Raw genomic sequence first — 8,037 nt, forward strand, 5'->3', positions numbered from 1 at the left:
CCTAAGGAACCACACAGATTTAATGAATTCCTGACAGGGCAAGGTCTGCAAGGACCCTCAGACCTGTACCTTTTTTTTTTTTAGGATTTATTTTATGTAAGTACTGTAGCTGTTTTCAGACACACCTGAAGAGGACATCAGATCTCATTACAGATGATTGTGGGCCACCGTGTGGTTGCTGAGATTTGAACTCAGGACCTCTGGAAGAGCACTCAATGCTCTTAACCACTGAGCCACCTCTCCAGCTCCATCAGACCTACATCTTAAATTGTACTGAAGGAGCTATAACCAGTGTTTTTCTTCTTAATTTTATTTTTTAGATTGCTTGTTGTTGTTGTTGTTGTTGGTGGTGGTGGTGGTGGTGTTTTTGAGACAGAGTTTTTTGTTTGTTTTTCTGTGTAGCTCTGACTGTCCTGGAACACACTCTGTAGTACCAGGCTAACCTCAAACTCAATGATCTGCCTGCTTTGGCCTCCTGAGTGCCAGGATTAAAGAAGTACGTAAGTAGCCCCATCTGGCCTGGTGGTACTTATATGGCCAGCCTGAGCCTCAAACTTCTGACAGTATTCCTGCCTCGGGTTTCCTTTGGCTGTGGGTCTCTGAATTCCAGGGCTGAAGATCCTGGAGTCTTCTAGTCTCTACCTTCAGCTGATTCTATTGCATACATCCAGTTAGAGCATCAGCAGATTGACACTCCTGGTCATCTCTCCCACCCTCCATTCACCTTCTTCTCCATGACAGTCATTGTGCTGGTTAGTTTTCTGCCAACCTGACACAAGCTGTGGTCATTGGGCAGAGGAAACCTCAACTGAGAAAATGCCTTCATCAGACTGGCCAGCCCGCGTGTCTGCGGGTCATTTTCTAGATTGATAAGGGAGGGCCCAACCCACTGTGTGTGGAACCACCCCAGCAAAGGTGGTCCTGGGTATATAAAAACATGAGGAGTAAGCCAGTAAGTAGAGTTCCTTCAGGGGCTCAGCCTCCAGGTTCCTACTCCCGATCCCCCTACATGATAGATTATAAAGAAGAAATAAACCCTTTGCACCCCGAGTTGCTTTTGGTCATGGTGTTTATCACAGCGACAGAAAGCAAATTAGAGCAGAACTTTGTAGCACAGAGTGGGGTTTTGCTATGACAGATCTGACCATATTGTTTGGGGTTAGGGCAGGGGGATTATGAAATTGTTTGGAACTTTGGACTAGAAAACACGCAGATGGCTGGAGAGATGGCTCAGTGGTTTGGAGCACTGGCTTCTCTTCCAGAGGTCCTGAGTTCAAATCCCAGCAACCACGTGGTAGTTCACAACCATCTGTAATGAGATCTGATGCCCTCTTCTGGTGTGTCTGAAGACAGCTACAGTGTATTTATATATAATAAATAAATAGATCTTTAAAAAAACACATTGAATCATTTACAGCTTTATCCCTTTGAAACAGAGTCTCTCAGTGAACCTAAGCTAGGCAGGCAGCCAACCAGCCCCACAGATCCTCCCGTCTCTGCCCTCCACAATGCTGGGGGTTATCAGGATATGTGAGGCCATGTTTTCCATGGGTGCTGAGTTCTGAACTCAGGTCATCATGCTTACACAGCTGTCAGTGCAACCTCCCTTACTGGCTAAAAACAAACAAACAAAAACCCAAGTCAGATTTATTTATTTTTATTTACATGTAAGGATGCTTGCTTGCGTGCATCACATGCATGCATTACCTGCCATGGCCAGAAGAGGTCGTCAAATCTCCAAGTGGACATACAGACAGTTGTGAGCACCATGTAGGAATCAAGCCTAGATCCTCTGGAAGAGCAATGGATGCTCTCTAAAGGGCTGAGCCATCTCTCCATTTTTGTAGCTTTTGCTTCCCCCGCTTCGCCCCCCTTCTTCCCCCCCCTCACTCCCCTGCCCCGTAACATTCGGGCTCAAATTCTGGTTTGCAAGTATTTCTTCACTGTCTCTACCTAAACTACAGCTTTCCTTGTCTGCAGCTTTCAGATGATGGGGTGTACCCAGCAATTTACCAGGGAAACTGTCCTCTTAGACTACCTAGAAGTTCCTACCTTCTCCTGATTGAGAAAACGGAGCATATAAGTTGCCCCGTTGGGGCTGGAGAGATGGCTCAGTGGTTAAGAGCACTGACTGCTCTTCCAGAGGTACTGAGTTCAATTCCCGGCAACTACATGGTGGCTCACAACCGTCTGTGGTTGGATCTGATGCCTTCTTCTGGTGTGTCAGTGACAGGATGCTCATAAACATTAAATAAATAAATCTCTAAAAAATAAATAAATAAGTTGTACTGTTAGACAGGGCAAGGAGCACATTCAGAGAGATTTGGATTTGGGGTTTTAAGCAGGTTTGAACCTGAACCTTTACCCAAGGCATCTTCCTCTCTGGGCCACTGGACTTACTGCTTCTCTCTACCATCCTCTCTACCATCAGCTCCTGTCTGGGTGTTCTAGACAGTGGCCTGTAAGAGGGAACTCTGGGATGGTGCCATGCCACACATCCCATGAGACAGTTTGGTCTCTGCCTGGCTGGCTGTTCTATAAATAGCTTCTGCTAATGAAGGGAGGGCTGGGGTCTGGCTGGAGTGGGGTGCTGGGCCCCATTCTCCTGTCCTGAGCTCATCAGCTAAGCAGGTAATTATGCGTGTGCTTTGTTCACTGCACAAAGGGGCTCTCAGAGAACTTTGGAGAGGAGGCGCCGCTTCCTGGCTGATTTGATTTTTTTTCCCCCAAGCTGGAGTGTGAAAGTCAAGCTGAACCTGCCTAATTGTGCCTGCGAAGGCAATTCAGAGACGCTGCTCTTGGAAGGGAATCAGGACAATTAGCTCTGGGCTGTGTAGAGAAAGGATGAGAGCTCACCATGGTGAATGTCAGCTTGTCCCTGGGGGAAGCAAAGGGCAGCATTGAGAGAGAGTGAAGAGGTGGGTATCTTCTCCTGAGGCTGGGTTAATACCTACAACTACAGAGGGTGTGAGTGGTGGGCGTACAGGCATGAGAGCCAAGGCCAGTCAGGGGGAGGAGCAAGTAGTCCAGTTGGGGTTGGATGCTGGTGGTCTTGGGCCTCTAACATACCCCTGGAGCCTCAGTTTCCCTAAGTCCCCAAATGAGCAACACACACACACAAGACCCCAAAAAACGAACCAGATGGAGTGTGTTCATCCCAGGCATGGGTAGGCGCAAGGACCGGGTAGATGATACCAACACAGCCGTCAGCAAACAATCCACAGCAGCTGTGAGCCTGGCCCTCCCCGACCAGTGGCCTGGCCCTGGAAGCCAACTGCTCTTCTCCCTGCCTCCCACACTGTGCCTGGACCAGGGGAAATGTTACTAGTTCCTGTGGCTCTTGGGGCTTCCAAGTCTAAGAGCTGATCGTTCGAATCTTGGGAAGGTTGAGTCTGCGGCCTCTGGACTGGCTTCCTCCTTTGATTCAGGGCTCCATCTGGCACCAAGTAGGTGACAAATGTTTATCCTTCCTATAGCGTAAGGAGACTGAGGTCTCTAAGTTCAGCTCCCAGTCAATGAAGTGTATGTGTATGTTTTGTTATATTTCACTGTGTATGAATATGAACATGCATGTGCCACGGCATGTATGTGTATCAGAGGACAACCTCAGATGTTGGTTCTTACCGTTGTCTTCAGCTTGGCTTCTCCCCCATCTCCCTGTATGAGCACAGGAATTACAGATGCTCATACTACTGTGTCCAGCTTTTATGTGGGGCTAGAGACGCCATCTCAGGTCCTCACATTTATACAGTAATCTCCTTTACCTACGGAGTCATCTTCCCGGCCCTGTGTGTCTGTTTTATATTTATTTATGTGTGTGGATGTTTTTGCCTATATGTATATCTATGTACCACATAAGTTCCCAGTTCCCACAGAGACCAGCCGGGGACATCAAACCACTGGAACCTGGAGTTACAGGTGGTTATAAGATGCCATGTAGGTGCTGGACCTCTGGAAGAACAGCAAATGATCTTAACCATTGGACCATCTTGCCAGTCCACTGTACGTCTATTGTAGATAGAAATTTTTAGAGAGAAAATGACTACCTGCTTTAAAAGGAGACCAAGGTGTATACAATTGGTTTTATTCGTTTTATTTTATATTTTAAATTACTCATTTCTTTTATTTTTCCAGATTATAATCTGATCAGGAGAAACAGTCTTCCCCAGGAAAGAGCACACCAATTGGTCATCCAATACTAAATGGTTAGCCTTGAAAACATACATACCAGTAACATTGTACAGACTGAGAAGGTTGTACTTATGTATATCTTACTCATCTTAAAGGAACATGGCTAGCTTTGTCTGTTAGGACAAGCTTATGGAGTAGGGTATATATGTCTACACACAGGCTGTGACAATCTCACTTCCTGGCTCTGATTTTTCCGGTTAGACTCCATAGATCTGGAGGACTCAGAAAAGCTCTGGCCCTTGGCTCATGTTCCGTGAGTTTTAACATCACTGCTGTTGCCATCCGTGGATGGCTCTGGCTCCCACTGTAAAATCCAACCAAGCTGGCAAATGGCATGGGATGAATCCTTCCATGTGGCCGGAGTGAGAACACCAGGGCTCAGTCGGTCAGTATCGTCCAGCAAGGGGCATACTGATGTCCATCTGATTGGTCTGTGTTTGTGCTAGTTAAATAGGTGGGGATTATTTGTTTGTTTGTTTGTAGCTCAGGCCTCCCTCAAATTTGCTGTTCAACCACGCTTACCCCTCACATTTATAATCTTCTGCCTCTTAAGCCCTGAGTGCCAGGATCACTGGGAACGTACGCCATGCCCAGTTCGTTTAGTACTGGGGATTAAGGATTTCGTGACTGCTAGGCAAATACTCTCCCAATGGATCCACCTTATAACCCTCCAGTTAAGTAGTTAATTAAAAGAAAAGATTTATTTTATTTATATAACTATACCATAGCTGCCTTTAAACATGCCAGAAGAGGGCATCAGATCCCATTGCAGATGGCATCAGAGCCACCATGTGGTTGCTGGGAATTGAACTCAGGACCTCTGGAAGAGCAGTTAGTGCTCTTAACCGCTGAGCCATCTCTCCAGTCCTAAGTAGTTTTTATACTTTGAATATTTGTGTTTATTCTTTGATCATGTGATAGCTAGTTTTATGTCAACTTGACACAAGCTAAAGTTATCTGAAAGGAGGGGATCTCAACTGAGAAAAATGCCTTCATAGGATCCAGCTGTAGGGTTTTTCTTAATGAGTGGTTGATGGGGAAGGTCCCAGCTCATTGTAGGTGGTGTCTTTCCTGGGTTGGTGGTCCTGAGTTCTATAAGAAAGCAGGCTGAGCAAGCCAGAGGAAGCAAACCAGTAAGCAGCTCCCCTCCTTGGCTTCTACATCAGTTCCTGTGTCCAGGTTTCAGCCCTGCTTGAGTTCCTGTCCTGACTTCCTCCTTTGATGGACAACAATCTGGAAGACTGGGCCAAATAAATCCTTTCCTCCCCAACTTGCCTTTTGGTCATGGTGTCTCATCACAGCAATAGAAACCCTTACCGAGACAGAGGCTATCAGTGAACGTGCAGCCTGGCAAAGCAAGGAACCCCAGCACTCTGGAAATGGCAGTACTGCGGTATGACCACCAAGAACAGCCACTGGGGTTGGCGTGGAGCTGACCTGAGCCGAGACAAAAAGCTGTTTGTTTGTGATATAGAGGGCAGAGCTGGAGAAGTGACCCAAGTCCTTTGGAGGAGCCCAGAAAATCATGAGTGAATCTCTGATAATAGGGCTCAGTTATTTACACTATTGGAGATTGGTTTTCCTTTGTTCAGAATATAAGTCTCCTGGTTCTTCCCTCTTGAAGAAAGAAGCATTTGATTTATTTTTGATTTTTATAGGAGCCCATGGTTAAGAGACTTTTGATTTCAAAGGGCTTTGGATTTTAAAGAGACTGAATTTTTAAAGATCGAAACTTTTAAAGTTTGATATGTTTATATTATAATGTTGATATTTTTTAAAGTTTGATATGTTTATATTATAATGTTGATATTAAAGTGTCATCTTAGGGAAGAGCACAAAAGAAAAGGTTACGGCTTAGCGATGCGTTGCATGTCGAGCTTACAAGAGGTCTTTTGGGCTGGTTGGTTTTATACCTACTTGACACAGAGTCATCTGACAGGAAAGAACCTGAATTGAGGAAATGCCTCTATCAAATCTAGCTGAAAGATACTTTCTTTTTTCTTTCTTTCTTTCTTTCTTTTTTTTTTTTTTAAACCATGAAGCTGTTTAATTAAGTTGTTAGCAATTTAGAACACCAGTTTGTGAGGATACATCCCGTTTGTCAGGGAGAACTGAGATCACAGGTAGCTCTGGAGCTGAGGAATGGTTTTAATCTTTGGCAAAATCTGTGAGTCCACAGTTTTCTGATCAGCCTTTTGCTGGTCCTGTAATCTCATATTTCTCCTTCTCAGTGTCAAAGATTCTGCCCTCCTGATGCCTGGGCTTTCGCAGCTGCTTCTTCTTGAAGTAAGCATCAGTCAGGTGTTTGGGGGATTTTAACCTCGCTGATACCAACTTTTGTAGAGGTGGCGATGACAAATTTCTGGTGTGTTCTACGCAGAGGAACTCGGTTGAGGGCAAGAGGTCCAGTCACAAGTAGCAACCCACTACCCAGCTGCTTCAGGAAAACCATCCTCTTGCCCCTGTGGTGCCCGGTGAGGATGATTAGGACAGTCCCAGAGTGATGCTGGAGCGCAGCCTTACGTGCTGACTGAAGGGCTTCATACTGTGGCTCAGTAGCTTCTGAGGCACATCTTCAGTAGGACAATACCTAGGCATTTTTCGAAGCTTCACCACCCGGGTGCCGCTGTTCTTGTCCCCACCAACTGTTTCTGTGACAGTAGCAAGGACCTTCTCCTTTTTCTTCTTCTTTTCAACCTTGGTCTTGGCAGCTGAGTATTTCCTTCTGTACAAGGCCATTCTGGAATACATAGCCGATTGGGAGTACCTGCCAATTCCTCTAACCAGGACAGGGTTTTGGCTGCAATGGGGCTTCGCTATTAGGATTCTGTAAACCCCACCCCTCAGTTACCTGGCAATAGCCAGGTATGCTCCACCCCAATGACCTGACAAAAGGGGCTGCTTGCCCCCTCCTCTCTCTCTAGCCTCTCTAGGCCTCTTGCAGCCGAGCTCTCCCCTTTACCCCTCCTTCTTCCTCTTCCCTTCCTCCCCCTCATGGCCCGGGTCTCTCTCTCTCTGTTTCTACCACCCTCTTAACTCTCCCGTGACCTGAATAAACTCTATTCTGTACTATACCGTCATGTAGCTGGTCCCTCAGGGGGAAGGGATTCCCAACAGAGGGGATTCCCTCAGAGGCATCTCCCTTGCCCCCAGGCCTTGCCGCACCTCCATGGGCCATATGCCCCCCACTCTCTTCATCCTTCCCCTAACATTGGTGCCCCGTGACTTTTCCTTTCATTTGCTGCCTTCTTGGACTTTTTAACCTTTTTGCCTGCACCAGCGGGCCGGACCTTGGAGGCTGGAGCACCCCCGCCAGCCTTCTTGGCCGCAGGTTTCTTCTTTGTATCATCAGGCTTCACTGCCTTTTTGCCCGCCATCTTGCAAGCTGGGAAAGAGAACTAAGGCAGCGGCTTCCGGTCTATCAAAAGATACTTTCTTAATTAGTAATTGATGGGGGAGGGCCCAGCGTTTTGTGGATAGGGCCACCTCTGGGCTGGTGGTCCTGGGTTCTATAAGAAAGCTAGCAGAGCAAGCCAGTAAGCAGCCTCTGCGTCAGATCCGGCCTCCAGAATCTTGCCATCCCTGAGTTTCCATCCTGACGTTCTTGGATGATAGGGAACTGTAAGTGGAACAAACCCCTTCCATTCCAAGTGCTGCCCACTGCAAAAGGAAGATTCTCTGAGCAACAGAGAACAGTACTTAGCAATGAGTTTGAACAACTGTTGAGAAGGCAGTTTGACAACACAGTCATTTAGCAAAGCAACGATTGTGTGTGTGTGTACATATACACATATATTACATACACATTACATATGGGACCTATAACTGGATAACACCAGTGATGTC

General features: G+C 46.6%; 1 pseudogene across 1 annotated transcript; it reads right to left on the reverse strand.

Moving 5' to 3' along the window:
* Nucleotides 1–6,257: 6,257 nt before the first annotated feature.
* LOC308416757 (large ribosomal subunit protein eL6-like) lies at nucleotides 6,258–7,568 on the reverse strand (annotated as a pseudogene). Its single transcript has 2 exons — nucleotides 7,447–7,568; nucleotides 6,258–7,018 (listed from the first exon to the last, which is right to left on the reverse strand). The product of its transcript is annotated as a large ribosomal subunit protein eL6-like (transcript).
* Between the last annotated feature and the right edge of the window lie 469 nt (nucleotides 7,569–8,037).

The sequence above is a fragment of the Micromys minutus genome (genome assembly GCF_963924665.1).
Source record: "Micromys minutus genome assembly, chromosome: 1".
Classification (NCBI taxonomy): domain Eukaryota; kingdom Metazoa; phylum Chordata; class Mammalia; order Rodentia; family Muridae; genus Micromys; species Micromys minutus.